We start from the raw sequence: 16911 nt of genomic DNA, 5'->3' as shown, positions 1-16911 counted from the left end.
TAGCACTGCTCCCACAGAATTTTGGCACTGCCTAGCCAGCTCTCTCCCGGGCAATGCTTGGGCCACCGCCAGGAACAGCAGCCGGCTCCAGCACAGCCAGGCATACAGTCCAACTCAGCTACGCAGCGTGGCCCACGGTCCTGACCATATGCTGACTGTACCCACGCACTGCAGCAAGAGCCTGATCCTCCTGCCACTGACCTGCGGCCTCCCACAGTGCTTTGAAGTGACCAGACACACGCTATGTATTGTGGAGAGATAAAGGGTGGAGGCAGATGACGACTTAGGGCCTACACGAAAGATGGGGAGGGGCTCTTTCTCAGCGAGTGCAGGGATAGGATGAGGGGTAATAGTTTTAAGCTGAAAGAGGACAGATTTGGATTAGATATTAGGAAGACATTTTTTACTATGAGGGTGGTGAGACACTGGAACAGGTTGTCCAGAGAAGCTGTGGATGCCCCATCCCAGAAGGTGTTCAAGGCCAGGTTGGATGGGCCTTTGAGCAACCTGATCTGGTGAACCTGCCACAGCAAGGGGGTGGAACTGGATGATCTTTAAGGTCTATTCCAAACAAAACCATCCTATGAATTTAATTGCAGGAGGAGCTACAGACCAAGTCTCAGAGCAGCCTAGTGTCAGCAGTCCCTCACACAGCCAGAGCCTTGGATGCCTCCTAGAACCCCAGAATGGGCCAGCCCTACAGCCAGGCATATGAAGGAGCTTATAAACTGGTCATGAACGGTATACTGGCCATCCCTGGATTTGCTGCCAAAGAAAGACAGGTTAAGAGGAAAAAATCTAAGTGCCTGAAGTTGCACAAAGACTACCAAATCTCTCTGGCACGTCAGATTTTGAAAAAAAAATCCCATGGAAACATTCATTTGCACCTTTATAAATCTATCCCAAACAACTGTATGTAACGAAGACCCCAGGTTATTTAGTTCCTGCTAGCTTCAGCAGCACAGGCCAAACCCGAAGAGATCTTAAACTCTCGGGTGCTTTCCCAAGAAAAATTGTAACTGCAGCCTTTGACAATGAATTTACACAACTGCTGACAACCAAAGTGAAGTTGTGAAAAACTGGAAGACTCTCATTATTTCTTAAAGACACTGTGCCAGAGGGGTGGGTAAGTGCCTGCTATCTTAGCTTCTGCCGGGCTCTGCAGGAATATCTATGACTTGGAGACATCTGGCAGCTGGCATATATTACAGAAACTTTGAGGCCTTTACAGAAAAAAAGATTTTAAACTGAATCAGCAAGTACACAGAAGTGAGCACAAAGGGATACAGAGTAAGAAGAAAAACCGTGTTTTTTTTCTGGAACTCCATAAAGCATGGGCTGGCTGCAGTTCATGTTGCATTGTGTGGTCCAGTCCCTGATACTGGCTCCAATGATCTAATTTTTGAGAGCATCATGCTTAATTCCACAAGTTCCATGTCAAAGGTACCATTTTAGCTAGGTTGGGGGTTATATCTACTTCAAAATATTGCAAACGAATAAAATCTTAGAGCAAATGGAAGATTCCTCCTTTATTTTCTACCTGCTTTAGAGTTTCTCCCCACTGCAACATACAACTCCTGCTTGTGAAAGAAGTTTTTCCACCAGGAGTGCAGAGGGACAATGTGTTAGCGTTCCACTCAGATTATTTTTAATTCTATACTAATTTTCTTGTCATTACTGGTAAATTTTGCAAATAATACAAAGCTGGAAGCAAAGCCCCACTTAAAGCACTGCACATACACTGTCCAACTTCATTATTACATGCTTATCTCTCTCCAACTATCATTTTTTTGGAGAGCTGAAAACTGGGATTGCTTAATTTCCTTGTCTGCGAAAGCCTGTTGGACAAAACTTAATACCTAATACTTCCATTTAAGGCTAATACAAAAGGTCATTGTTTGCTACAGAGGACACTCAGCTGTATTTTATTATCCTGCTCTTTCACCCTAATGTTTTTTCTCTGGAAAAGGCCCTAGGTCAGGACTTCTAGTACGCCAGTAATTGACTGTCCCTTGGCTGCAATGCCTTAAGCTACTGTTCCTCAGTCACTTCGAGCAGCTGCTGCTGCGAAAAAGACAGACTTGCCTTCATCTAAGCTGTCTGTATTTTGTCACCCCACTTGAATTGAAAACCAGCCTGAAAAGAAACCCAGCACTGGTGGTGAATGAAGAAAGGCAGCTGAGGCACCTCCCTTTTTGGCAGCAGCCGTATTTATGCCAACCTATTGACTAATATGACTATAACTTCCAGTGTTGATACACACAAAAATGTTCAAAACTCTATCATAAATAAAAACATTAGTTCCAGGCACTGATTTGCAGGAATGTCACTAACCCCTCATGCCATCTATGAAATAAAAACACTGAAAGACGACAAAGCTCTGTTCTTTCACCTCATCATGAGGTTCACTCCTGTGAGGTACGATTGTAACTTCTATTTAAAATTTTCCATTAGTCAGCCATAGGGCATCTCTACGTAATCTGTTCCAATACCTAACAAATCTCATTCAAAAACTGTTCCTAAAATACTGCTACATCATCTGGTCTTCAAAGCTAGTAAAACCACTTTCTTCTATGGACGCAAAAGTCATCAATGCTTCTGCAAGTTTTCAAATGCATGAAAGGTTGCTACAATGCTCCTCTGCCTGTTCTTGCTGCCTTTACATCTGAACACAGTTCTTCCAAAGTTGCACAACACTTTTGCAGACAGATTCTGTCCGTTCTGTGGGACTTGTAATTTCACTTTCACAGCATCACATCAGTGAAGAAACACAGTAGTCAGAGAAGTCTCATAATCTCAAAATTTAATTAATACTGAAAAGCACTGTTTTTCTTCAAGGCCTTTTTATTCCTACCCTGTTTTGCATACTAACTTCTCTGTTGAAAAAGTAAACTGAGAAAAAACAGAATCTTAACACCACAAAGCTATAACAGACTACCACCAACCCTTAAAATAAAATGAACATGAAATCTTTAAATTGAGTTGTTTGTATACTACCATATGTTTTTTTGCTACAATGTCAAAATAAAATACATTAATTGATAGAATAATAAATTACAGAAGGTAACGCACAAGTTACTCTGCCATACAGACACTAAACAATAAAAGGAAATTCTGAATTCAAACCAAGATGGTAATAACAGTGATAATTTTATTAGTACTTTTTTACAATAAATCAATAAACCAGTTATTATTCTACAAATTTTTAGCCCCAAAAGTTTGCAGGCTAAGGCTTCCATGTAAGTATACACTTGAATACGTAGTTGCTTGTGCCTAATATTATGTGTTACCTCATGGAAAAAGCAATAAGAAACAAAAGTCAGACCTTAAAACTAAGGTAAGCCCATAGTTTAACAAGTACACACATGTCTATCAAAAGGAAAGGATTTGGGAAAACATCTGTGCATCTTAGTGAAACCGTACCATTTATTTCTACAACTCCTTTTAACCAAAATGCTCCAGACATTGGCAAAGATGAACCTGAGATTCCTAAAAGTCCAATTATTTCTGCAGTCTAAAATTAAATGAAACTTTTCACTCAAAGAAATATCCAGCTGCATAGCAGACTGCAGACCTGTTTTCAACTAGCCATAACTAATTTGTCAAAAAAATAAATATGGACACTTTTCCAGTTTTGGAATTACTGCATTTTTTCCAGTCTTTTTATGGGTAACAAATACGGAAAAATAACTAAAAAATCCTATGTTCTGAGTGAAAGAAAAAAAATCTCAAAATAAAACTCATGAGAGTACACAGCAGTCTTTTATTTATACATCTGACATCTGGGCTGTGGGCTAACAGGGAAGAACTGTTCCTTCTCAGATCAGTTCAAAAGGGTATAGAAAAACTTTCGCATTTGAACACCATGTCCATCCCCATCTGTTTCAACAGGAGGTAGCAAGCTGTCCTTCCAGATTTAGGGGAAAAAATCAAAAAAACCCAAAACCAACACTCAACACAAAAAAGATCCCCCTCTACCCTAATTAGGACACCAGCTACTAATCCCATTCTCCTCACTGCAGGTGTCTCTACCCTGCCCTCTTGGGTTAGCCCTGCCCATGGTTTCTCCCAGTCTTGGAGCAGAGGCGGTGACCCACTCAAGTGTTACTACCCAAAGAGGGAAAAGAAATTACCCACAGTTTCATTGGTTCCAGGTCTGGTAGGTTTTTCATTAACATTTTTTTTGTATACTTTAGTCGGCTCTACTTTTCCTGTGTCTGTGTCAGTAAAAAACAAGGCAGAATCAAGCAGCTTGCTTGGATTCTCACCAAATGCAGGCACCCCCCAGGGACCTCTAAATAGTTGTAATAAATATTTTTATTTGCATGCCCTGTCCACAATAGGAACCCATAGCTTGGGGTGATAGCTTTTTGTTAAGTAGCAAGGAGCACTGCAGCCTGTATTACTATGTTGCTACTGACTGCATTTTCCTCTCTCATTTGTGATCCAGTAGTCCCTGATTTAACTTTTAATCTTACTTTTTTGTAATGTGCTGTACAAAGAGCAAAACCTAGCTATTTTAGGCCCAGATTCAGGAAAATAACCCCAAGTTAGGAATATGCTTGCACTAGGTCTTTATCTCTTTTTTCACTACTTCAGCCCTAAAACTTCTCCTTTTAGCCACTGCCCTTGATCTAAACCACATGATTAGAATCATAGAACCATAGAATAGTTTGAGTTAGAAAGGACCTTTTAAAGATCACCTAGTTCCAACCCCCTGCCATGGGCAGGGACATCTCCTGCTAGATCAGGCTGCCCAAGGCTCCATCCAACCTGGCCTTGAACCCCTCCCAGGGATGGGGCATCCACAACTTCCCTGGGCAACCTGTGCCAGTGCCTCACCACTCTCATAGTGAAGAGATTCTTCCTTGTGTCTAGCCTAAATCCGCCCCCCTAAAGTTTATACCCGTTCCCCCTCGTCCTATCACTACAAGCCTTTGTGAACAGTCCCTCCCCAGCTTTCTGAATGAACCTTGGATTCTACCACAGAGCAGGTTCCAAGAAGGTAATAATACAAAAAGAATTCCTAAATAATATGGAGTCAAACTGTCCAAATTATATAACAGAACTGTCTTAAAAGCCTCATTGCTTGGTCTCTGGACAGAAGCATCCTACCTGCAAGGCTGTCTGAGGCTCTCCAAGGAACGTCTCAAAAAGTACTTAGTATAAAAATATACTCAACACAGTAAACAAGTTTCTTGCACAGGGCTTGTATTTCATATCTTTTACCTTACACGTGCCCAGAATTCCTGTTTTGAAGTTAAAAGTTTTATAAAGTTGATCTCTTACCTCACAACTCTACTGACCATATCTGGTGCTTGTACAATTTCAGTTGTAGAAGGTTTGTCAACAAGAGAGAAACCAATCCCCCTTCTCCAAAAAGCCCCCTACAATAGGGAAGAAAGAAAAAAAAAATCAAAACAAACAGTTCTCACTTCATTTCCAAGTTTTACTGAGCTTAACATTTCATCAAGTATTTCCCACTGACCAGATCTTCCTGTCAACAAGCTAGATTACTTGCAGTATTTGCTTTTTATGTAGACAGAACTTTGTTGCATTCTTTGACAGTGGGAGGGATACACAGAAGTAGCCAAACAACTGGGGAGCATAAATGTGGAAAAAAAAGAAACAGAAAAACAATGCAAACACTTTGTAACTAGCTTAGTATTGACATTCTTTTAGATTTAAAATTTAAATATAGTGATTATAAATTTTCTCATTCTAACTAACCTTACTGTTATCTCTTGCAGTTACACTGAAAAAAACTCCTAATTTTCTACACTTTATCAAATCTTAATAGCATTTTTTCCAGGGCCTTTATCAGCAATGGATTCATATGTAGTACTAGTGACTGAGTCAGCAGTGTGCCCAGGTGGCCAAGAAGACCAATGGCATCTTGGCTTGTATCAGAAACTGCGTGACCAGCAGGTCCAGGGAGGTTATTCTTCCTCTGTACTCGGTACTGGCGAGACCGCAACTCGAGTACTGTGTTCAGTTCTGGGCCCCTCACCACAAGAAGAAGAGAAGAGCAATGAAGCTGGTGAAGGGGCTGGAGAACAAGTCTTATGAGGAGCGGCTGAGAGAGCTGGGGTTGTTTAGCCTGGAGGAGGATGAAAGCAAACCTTACTGCTCTCTACAACTACCTGAAAGGAGTTTGTGGAGAGGAGGGAGCTGGCCTCCAAGCTGGCCTCCTTCTCCCAAGTGACAGGGGACAGGATAAGGGGGAATGGCCTCAAGCTCCGCCAGGGGAGGTTCAGGCTGGACTTCAGGAAAAAATTTTTCATGGAAAGGGTCACTGGGCACTGGAACAGGCTGCCCAGAGAGGCGGTTGAGTCACCTAACCCGGAGGTGTTTAAGGGACAGGTGGATGAGGTGCTGAGGGGCATGGTTTAGGCAGTGTTAGGAATGGTTGGACTCAATGATCCTGTGGGTCCCTTCCAACCTAGTGATTCTATGATTCTATGACTAATATCACATGACCCTAAAGCTGGATGGGCTCTTGATTTCTGTAAATACCTGGATACCTGCTGTTCCGTTTTTATGCTTTTTTTGAATTTTAGTTATTTTTTTAACAATCTATTCAGTTCAGGCACTGCCAGGTACAATGCTTGTAAAGAGTACACACTGTACATACATTCAGTCATGAACATAGATGCTCTATGAAATTCAAAGTGTTTAAACAAATATAATGAGATTCCTTTTTGTGCTTACATTGACTACTTAGAAGCAAAAACTACTAACAGTTAATCTATATGAAAGCTTCTTTGTAAAGTCAGACGGTACAGTGAAACGTCAGGATGTTCTTTAAAAAAGATGCACTGTAATATCTAAGCCTACCTCCAGCAAGCTAATCAAAATAAGGGTATGGCACAAAGGAAGATGAATTTTGGGAAGGATGGGCTGGGACACATACTCATTTATACATTTATACATGAAACATCAGCAGAAGCATCATCTATCAAAGATGCCTTCGGCAGTTCTCCAGTATCTGTAGGGACAGGATTTCTAGCAGTGGACTCAGAGTGCATCTCTGAAACCTGCATCGTCTGTCTTTTCAGAACACTAGATGTCTAACATAGATGGATCTCCTTGCAGGCTCATAGACTATGTTTTTCAAGCTTTAATTAGGCAGACCCTTAAACAGAGGATAAAAGCCACCTTCAGTAAAAGGGACTGAATTCAGATGAAAGATAGTGAACAAAGTACGAGCAAGTACAAACCTCACCTCCAGCATAAGAGTATTTAACAGATGGATTGAGAGTGAATTTGAAGTCAGTATTTTTCTAAAAACTATAGTGGAAACCAGCATTTTCCCCCTAAAGTTATACAAGCATAAGTTTCTGTTTTAACTCTTGGTTTAACAGACACTCCAACAGAAATACTGTGAACTGCTGAACCTTCCCAAGGAGGATTCTCCTAGTGTAGACTGACCTTTTATGTATTCATCCATACCCTCCAATGCAAGACTGTGGTTTTCAGTTTTATATTTATGCAGTTTTATCTGCCTCAGACCAGAGAAGAGAGAATCATCATTCCTGAAATCATTACATAATACAACTTCAAGAGCCAGACTTAGCCATATTGATTTGTTTGTTTTCAACAGAAGAGACTTAAGAGAACCATTTGACTCCTAGGAAAGAAATGGAGTGAAAGAGTATAACAATTTCCATGCGGGAAGATAAATCTTATGCTTTTCAGAAAAATTAAATTAAAAATTAATTGACAATTATATTTTTATTGCTTGCAACTCCTTTTCACAGATATTCTCAAAATGGAACCTCTTACTGGTCCTTCCTAAATTGCATACCTGGACTGTGGATCATTACGTGAACCAAAAAAGAGTTACAATAGGAAAAAATATGATATCTGACTAGTAATAATATTTTGGTATTGACACAGTCCAGCCAAACTTAGTTCCAAAATTCAGCATAGCTCCACAGCACAGGGATTTCTAAGAAACAGTATATAATTTTCTATAGCAATCATAAGAAGGAAAACAAAAATATAAACTCTCATAGCACCTCAGGAACCTTCTTTTGGTCATATGCAGTCAGTGTTATTTTCTACTTTACACACATCCCCCCTCCACTCCACAAGAAGCCAGGATAAGCTACGGAGAACAAAATCTAACTAGAGGTGCCAGTATGCTGTAGCATAAAATGTTACTACAGTCCAAGACCCAAAACATACAGCAAAACAAGCTGTCACTATTGATTACTACAACACACTCTACACTTTTTTTTCACATGCAAAGATACATTATCTTCCTCAAATAAGGTTCTTGAAAGAACCAAAGGTAGTATTGTCATGAACCTCAAGATCACTCCTACAATGACACTGTGTCTTAAATGAATGGGCAATACAGTAATTTTACCTGCTTTGTTCACATCAACACATTACTGATGCTTCCCTTATTCTCCCTCATTTTTCCTAATGTGGGTTTCATAGATCGACTGGATCCTCATTAAACACTAAGCTCTTTGGGGCAAGATTTTCTCTTTTTCAGTATTAGGCATACAACATAGTAACACAGAAGCATAGAATAGTTCGGGTTCGAAGGGACCTTAAAGATCATCCAGTTCCAAACCCTCTGCCATGGGCAGACCAGAGCATAATTTTTTATTCTATGAGTTAAAGGCCATTTCTCTCAAGGAAGTCAGTGTCTGGCATTATTAACTGCAAAGAGAAAATCTTGCACAGTATGTTCCTTTTGTAATGTTACTTCACAGAAGAAAAAGGAAGAGAAAAAATAGCAGGGAGCATAAACATCATTAACTCACAGCAAATGGTCACCTCTTCAAGTACAACAACACTGGACAACCTAACAAGAAAGAATAAAGCTTAAGTTTAGCACATATTTCAGTAAGTGCATCAAAAGCACTTGTTCGGCTTTGCATTAAAAATAAACACAAATGAACAAAAAACCAAACTAACAAAAAAACCCCAAACAACAAAAATCCAGAAGCCATGCAGGGAAAGTAAAATTCCATTCCTTATGCAAGTCCGACTGCTTCAAGTATCAGTTAGGCAAGATCTGCTTTTCACTGAACAGCCCTATAAAAAGTAGTTCAGGTAAGTGTTGGTGAAAGTTAACACAGGACAAAGTAAAAGCAGATTCCTTACCAAAACAGTCACAATGTTTTGTTTCTTTGTTCATTTTTTCTGCGGGAAACAATTCCTTCTAAACCCAAATTATTTGTAAAGAAAGGCTGCCTTTTCAGCTACTTACACAGCGCATCCATACACAGACCAAGAATCTTCACTGACAATACTGTATGCCAGTGTTCCAATTCAAACACATACCAGAATTTAGTTGAACAGGGTCTGGAAAATATGTCATTAAAACATGTCTGTAAATTGACTTTCTGAAATGAACTGTTACACAGACAACTTGGGACAACATCCGCTTAAGCCAGCTAAACTCAGGCTTTTCTCACAGTGTGTGTCATGCCCCGAACCCACGAGCCACACGCTTGCGTCCAGGCCTAACTGCAGGGGAGAAGGGTCATTTATCTGTGCAGTGATTCAGAGGCCAACAAGGTCATTCTCAGGGCAAAAACCAAAAGCAATATTTATTCTGTCTCTGGCAAACATAAACAGACCAAAATACTTGAGTGCACAGCTGAGATACTTGGTGCGACTTCCCAAAGTTACAGGAACAAATCCCAACCTGTTCAGATCAGAATCTAATCCCTGAACACAAAGTTACTCGGATCCAATCCCAGATGCATACCATAAGGTAATGGGAGAGAGAAAGAGAGAGGAGGGAAAGGGAAAGAAATCACCACTTTGATGAGCAGCAGCAGTTCCTCAGGAACATGTGGTCGCTGCAGCAGCTTCTTCCAGGCTACGTGGTCCAGGCTGGTCTCATCGAAGTGATGGGTGAGAGAGAGCGCCGCGGGTGAGAGCCAAGAGAGAGAGGCCTCGTCATTCCTTGCAAGTTCTTTTATAACATCCAGAACTCAAATCCAAAACTCAGGTCTATGCTGTCTATAAAGGTGATACTTACAAGAAAGGGAGAGGATGAGGAGAATAAGGCTGAGGAAGACAGAAGGAAGGAGTAGTCACATCCTGGATCCACGAGCTATCAACTTACCCAGTCGAAAGACACAGGGTATTTCCCAGATCCATGAGCTGTCAACTCACACCCAGGCCTCTTTCAACTTGCCCAGTCAAAAGACAAGAGGAGTTTGGGATATACTGGACAGAGAAAGAAATATATGGAGGAAAAGACAACCAGGATGGCATAGGTGATTATACAAGGACCACGATTAATATAACAATAGCCGAGTGAACCAGTATGAATATAATCTAACAATCAAACAATAACATTTTAACAAATAGGGTTGAAACTACAGTTCTTGTCCTTGGTTTTCTATCCCTTAGATTACTTGCAATGGTAAATAAACAACTCCAATCTTAATGCATATCACACAAGCAATAATAATTTTGGAGCACTCAAAGGGATGCCACTTATTTTCCAAAAAGTTTTAAGGTTCAATTTTGTAACCAGAACCCCACTGTCTCAGATAAATTTAAGAGGCTTAAAACTAGAATATTAGGAAACTTGAGGCATGTAAAAAGCCTCATAGTAATCTGTTTTCTCCAAAGGATGGAATTTTGGATCCCAAGGACAGAACTCACAAAACTGTGTGATGATGACATCCTCAAGAGTATTCTTCACCACCACAGAGCAGTCTGGCAGGTGGAGGAAGGCGGGAGGAGGAAGGGAGCAGCCCTCACCACTGCATCACCTCCCCCTGTAGCAGCCAGCTCTGGACCTTGAGCTCAGACAGGTGAGGGAGAGCAGCGCTTACTCTTGCACCTCCCCTCCATTGAACCCACAGATTAGGCTCTCATGCGCTATCCCAAGCTCCATCCTTGGGGAGGTCTGCTGCTGCACCTCCTCCCCTATTTGTTGCTGGCGACACAAAACAAACACACAAGTGGCCAGCCTTCAGACAAAACGTTTAAGGCAAAGAAAGAAGCAAAGTCAGGCTTTACAGTATGCCATGATAATCAGCTGGATACAGAACCCCCTTTACTTTCTCTAAATCACAGAATCATAGAATAGTTTGGGTTGGAAGGGTTCTTAAAGATCATCTAGCTCCATTCCCCCCGCCATGGGCAGGGACATGTCCCACTATGGTACAGCTTACATGATATTTACGAAACTATAGAGAAATGAAACAGGAACATCTCTCCCTCCTTCCTGTCAAGAAAACAACAATATTTTGAAAATTTTTAAGTTTTCTTTTAAAAGGAAAAAAAAAATCCTCATACAGTGACTGTGGAACTCACTGCTACAGAAAGTCACTGAAATAAGAATCTACAAATACATACAGGTGGAACACACTTTCATAACACATCTAGAGGAATTGAAATTATAATTTCTTTTTTTTAAAAAAGATACCAAGCTTTACACTTCAGAGCTTCAACAAATCTTTAGAAGACTAAGAATAGTCTTCTTGGAGATTACGGCTTCTGCCCCCAAATTAGTTCCTCTGTAGACTTTGCTGTCTGTAACTGTCTGAACAAGATGGATGTTAGTATGGACCCATTACACTAATTCTTGGATAAGCCTTCCTACAGTGCAACAAACTGTTTCAAAATACTATTTTTAATGGGGTGCCAAGTCCTAACATTGCCAGGTTCATTCAACGGATCAACCACCAACACCCTACAGCACAGCTGAAGTCATAAAGCTTGGCAAAGGTTTCAGAAGAGTATGATTTTGATCAGCTGGTAGAAGTATTTAAATACAGAAAAGCATTTATAACTGCTAAAGTCCTTAGACTTCTCAAAGAAACTGTAACATGATTTCCTCCATTTCCCAAGAATAAGTTACTGACTGTCCTTATAGTGACTGTCTATGATGGTAACTAAATTGCAAAAGAATCCCATTCAGATTACAGAGCATAGAGCTTTTGACACCTGTAACTGAAAGACAGCACTACAAAAATAAAGCAAACAAAAAAGTCTCGAATCACAGTTAGCAGCAAGTCAGTCAGAGAATGTTTTATTGTTGTACTTCACTGACAAGTTATAGAACAATTTTTTACTGATTTCTGCCTCAATAAAAAATTAATACTGAAATTCAGAAATACTAGCAAGTGCTCAGCTTGATACAGATGGCCTAATTTTCCAGAGCTGTAGAAAACCCGTGGCTTCCATCGTCTTCCACCTGTTCCACTAAAAAAATGGAGTCTTCGGAAAATTCAAGAATGTTGCATGGAACAGAGCAAGAACCAACATCCTGAAAGAACTCATAAATCTCACCCTGTCCACTCTAAGCCTCCCACTTACCACCCAGCAGGCTGAGACGTGTTTAATATAAAAGAAACACAGTACTTGACAGATGACACCTACATATTTTCCAGCAGAGGAGCAAACAGACTCCAAGCAGTGTAATTTATCTGAAGCTACCTTGATTCCAGGCATGCTTTTCTTAACATGTTTATGAAGACAAAGGGCATACTTTACTTTATGGAACATTGATACCAAAGGAAATTATAAATCTTCACATTACAGTACAAGTTTCCAGGCTGGATATTGCCAAAAGAATTCATGGTCATCCCATTTTCTCCGTGTTTCACACAACACATGCTATATATTTGTAATTTTTCTGAAGAAGCAACACAAATTAATTCTCTGTTTATAACAAAACACAGATTTTAGATGGTATAAAGTGGTATTTCCAAGCCAGGAAACTGTCAAAATGCTCTTTCCAAAAAAAAAAAAAGCCAAAACCCAGAATGGATAAAACTGTCACCATAAGATAAAAAGGCCAAGAATATGATCTACAGTACGTTTCATGAGCTAGAAATTTCATAGGTGAGATGGACATAATATACAAGAAAGACATTGAGGTGCTGAGGCACATCCAAAGAAGTGCAACAAAGCCAGTGAGAGGTCTGGAGAACAAGCCCTGTGAGGAGCAGCTGAGGGGACTAGGGTTGTTTACTCTGGAGAAGAAGCTGAGGGGAGACTGTATTGCTCTCTACAACTACCTGAAAGGAGGTTGTAATGAGGCAGCTGTTGGTCTCTTCTCCCAAGTAACAAGTGTTAGGACAAGAGGAAACGGCCTCAAGCTGTGCCAGGGGAGGTTTAGATTGGATATCAGGGAAAAATTCTTCACCAAAAGGGTTGTCAGGCTTCGGAACAGGCTGCCCAGGGAAGCGGTCGAGTCACCATCCTGGGAGGTATTTAAAAGATGTGTAGATGTGGTGCTTAGGGACATGGTTTACTGGTGGACTTGGTAGTGCTAGGTTAAGGGTTAGACTTCACGATATTAAAGGTCTTTTCCAACCTAAGTGATTCTATAGCAATACAGTCATACGAAATTATCTAGTGTTTTAAGAAATTATTTTATTTTGAATAAACATTCTTTGCTTTCCCATAGTTCACTACTCAACAGTTAATATCATTATCCCTCACTGCAAGGTCACGATAATGAATCTCAGGGGTCCACGCTCCAAAAGTCTGATTTTAAGCAATGAATGAAAAGAACCTGCTCTAACAAAGATGATTGCAAGAGGTGTCAAATCTACGTGGAACAATCTCAGAAGCCATGTGGTTTGAAGCTCATCACAGACAGCAAAAGCTGTTTGCCTTTGAGCTTCTATTTCTACTAAAGGCTTTTATTAACTGTTAATAGGCATAAGCAACTGCCTCACATTCCTTGTTTGCAACCTCTTCATTCCACAATTCCTACCCTCTCTGTTACAATCACCTCTGCAGTCCTGCAAGTCCTCCTTTCCGCCCAAACAGAACCTTTCCCCTCCAGAACTATGACTTTGGGAAGTAAGTTTTAAGAAGAAATCATAACCTCCAAGAAAGAAAAACTGGCAGGCTCATAAAACAAATCTTCCGACTGGCCCAAGTCATACCTTCTGAAAGCAGTGGTTACACTGCTGTCCTCTATGGCTTACGCTCAGAAAGAAAAACTAAGAGTAAGGATATACAAGGTACTATTAGTCTAAGCTAATTTCTTATATGTAGCATCTACAACACACACAGGATGAATTTAACAAACAACAGTCTACTGTAGCATACAACATCTAATCCGCAAGCACTCAGATACCAAATGTGACAGAGGAATTGGGCAGGGAGAAAAAAGAAGACTTCCATAGAGGTGAAGGCATATTCCAAGTCGAGCTAATTTTAAAATTGGAAGGGGTGGGAGAAACCCACTACACGCACTTGCTAATATTTAAGCGCCTGACCTAGTGAACCTATGCTTTTTCAACGTAATCTCTGAAATGCAGTTTTAATGGTAGCCATGCAAACAACAATAACAAAAAGGGGCACGGTGTTAAGACAATTCTCCTCCCAGCCATACTGTCAAAGAATCTTCCTTCCTTTCAGGTCATTACATTCCCAACACTTGTAACAACTTAGTATTCCTGAAAGCTGTACTAGCTTACTAAATTTTTCAGTGGCTTTAGCAGTTAAGAGACAAGCTGACAGACCTATGCAGTCATAGGGCTGCACACATGCCCAAACCTCATATCCTTAGAAAAAAAAGCTAAAAAGCCTCAAATAATCAGTTTTAGGAGAACTAAACTAAAAAAGCTCTATTTTCTGCGAGTTTTCTTATTGATTCTGCATCTAAAGCGCAACTGTTGAAGATCCTCCCGTGGTTCTGGTTTTTTGTGAATGCTATTTCTTATATGAAGTCTTTTGTGTTCATTAAAATGTGAGACAGCTTACAGGGTTTTTTTTCCTCAGCTGTCGAGGTACTTGCAGGTAGCCAATCACCTCTGCTTCTACCTACTCCTTACTAGTCTTTCTTTCGAAACAATTCTTGGAGAGGGAGAATAGCAAGCATACAGGAGTCACAGCCTGTTTTCTCCCATTTTTGATGGTCAGCTGACAAAAACTGTTACAAAACAAGTTCTTCAAAGACCACAATATACTCAGAGAATGAAAGATATTGACAACATTTCTCCACCATATTCTAGGAAGCTCATTTAAATCAGAGGTTTTTCAAAAGTCTAGAATCTGACCACATTGGGCTGATTTCAAGACACATATCAAATAATGGCATCCTGCAAACGTGGCAAACTACATCAGGTTACTACTGTAAGGCACTAGGAACACTTAGCAGTCAAAGGCAGGGACACAAGTAGTCATCATTCCTTAATCTCACTGTAAGTGAGCAGCTGTGACATTCTAGCTAGCACTCTTCAATCAATCAACCAACCGACCCGGGGCAGACAGCTGCCAGGACAAAGTTTGGGAAGAATGGCTGAGACATGACAAAGTATAACGGACTGTGCCAGGCAGTCTGAGCTGGAACGTGAGAGATGATGACAATATAGAGCAATCATAACTTTAACAGGCAAGCTCATGCTTTTTTGCTCACATCAGGAAATCAAACTGTCAAGTTACCGCTGCATCATTAAAATGCCTTTAACACATACTTATATAGCCATGATGACATTAAATGTATTTGCATAGAAACAAATCAGGCTGAGGCATCTCCAGATTAAACAACAAGAACGTATTGCAACTCAGCTTCAATCTGGAGCCAGGCTCAGCTTTTTTTTTTTCTCCTTAAACCCTGGATACTTTGATATGACCTGGGTGGTGACACCCGGGCACTTGGTAACACACCTGCATGACATGAAATGCTGATTACAGCATGCTGGGAGATGAGAAGCTCGACATGAACCGGCAATGTCTACTCACAGCCCAGAAGGCCAACAGCATCCTGGTCTGCACCAAAAGAAGCGTGGCCAGCAGGTCAAGGGAGGGGATTCTCCCCCTCTGTTCTCAGAATAAGAGATTTTGAGACCCCACCTGGAGTATTGTGTCCAGTTCTGGAATCCTCAACATAAGGATATGGAACTGTTGGAACAGGTTCCAGAGGAGGTCTACAAAGATGATCCAAGGGCTGGGGCACTTCCCATATGACACAGGCTGAGAGAGTGGGGGTTGTTCAGCCTGGAGTCTGAGGAGATCTTACACCAACCTTCCAATACCTGAAGGGAGTTACAAGAAAGCTGGGGAGGGACAGTTCACAAAGGCTTGTAGTGGTAGGACTAGGGGCAATGGGTATAAACTGGAGTGGGACAAATTCAGACTAGACACAAGGAGGAAATTCTTTACCATGAGTGGTGAGGCACTGGCACAGGTTGCCCACGGAAGCTGTGGCTGCCCCATCCTTGGAGGGGTTCAAGGCCGGGTTGGATGGGGCCTTGGGCAGCCTGATCTAGCAGGAGGTGTCCCTGCCCATGGCAGGGGGTTGTAATGATCTTTAAGGTTCCTTCCAACCCAAACTATTTTATGAGTCTATGAACCAATTATTTTGTGCATTTGGACAGAGAGAGCAGCCCCGCTCCTCACGGCACCTCAAACCACTCGCCATGCTGCCTGCTCCCGCCTCCCCCGTGTCCTTAATCCCCTCAGCCCGACTTGACCCTGGACCGCGACGCTTCCCGGAGGCCGCGGGGCTCGGCGGGAGAGCCGCCCGCCCGAAGAGGCCGCTCCCGGGCCGGCCCTTCGCCACCTCCCCCTCACTGCCCCTCAGCCACCCCCAGCGCCTCCACGGCGGCCCCGACACCTCCTGCGCCGGGCCGCAGGGCCCTTCCCTCCCGTCTCCCTGCGCCGACACAGGAAATAGTCCCCTCACTGTCTGACTCCGCCTCCGCACGCCGGGGGAGCCCCGCGGGGCGGCCCTGTTACGGGCACGGTGGCAAAACCCAGGAGACGGCTGCGTCCTCCCCTGCCGCCGCGTCCCGGGAGCTCCACTGGCAGCTCCTCTCCCTTCCCCCAGCCCATGGCTAGATCCGGCTGCGCCGGCGCGGAGGGATTCGCGGGGGCTGAGCTGCGCCCGGGGGAGGGGGAGCGCGCGCGGCGGAGGTGGGGGGGGGGAGGAGGTGCCGGCGCGGCGGCGGCCCGAGGGGG

At 42.1% G+C, this 16911-nt stretch overlaps 1 protein-coding gene across 2 annotated transcripts in view; it reads right to left on the bottom strand.

The window, feature by feature from the left end:
* Positions 1 to 16399, bottom strand: part of KCNH1 (potassium voltage-gated channel subfamily H member 1) — a 204900-nt gene extending 188501 nt beyond the window's left edge. Inside the window, exons 1-3 of one of the 2 annotated variants that reach the window (XM_054062838.1) lie at positions 9786 to 16399; positions 8781 to 8821; positions 5290 to 5387 (exon numbers count right to left, since the gene is read on the bottom strand). The gene's annotated coding sequence lies outside the window, so the exon portion shown is untranslated. Of the gene's footprint in view, positions 1 to 5289; positions 7631 to 8780 lie in introns of both variants that reach the window. The other variant, XM_054062837.1, reaches the window with a different exon arrangement.
* Between the last annotated feature and the right edge of the window lie 512 nt (positions 16400 to 16911).

This window comes from Cuculus canorus, chromosome 3, assembly GCF_017976375.1.
Source record: "Cuculus canorus isolate bCucCan1 chromosome 3, bCucCan1.pri, whole genome shotgun sequence".
Classification (NCBI taxonomy): Eukaryota; Metazoa; Chordata; class Aves; order Cuculiformes; family Cuculidae; genus Cuculus; species Cuculus canorus.
Note: the sequence above shows the minus strand (reverse complement) of the source record. Positions and strands in the feature narration are given on the sequence as shown.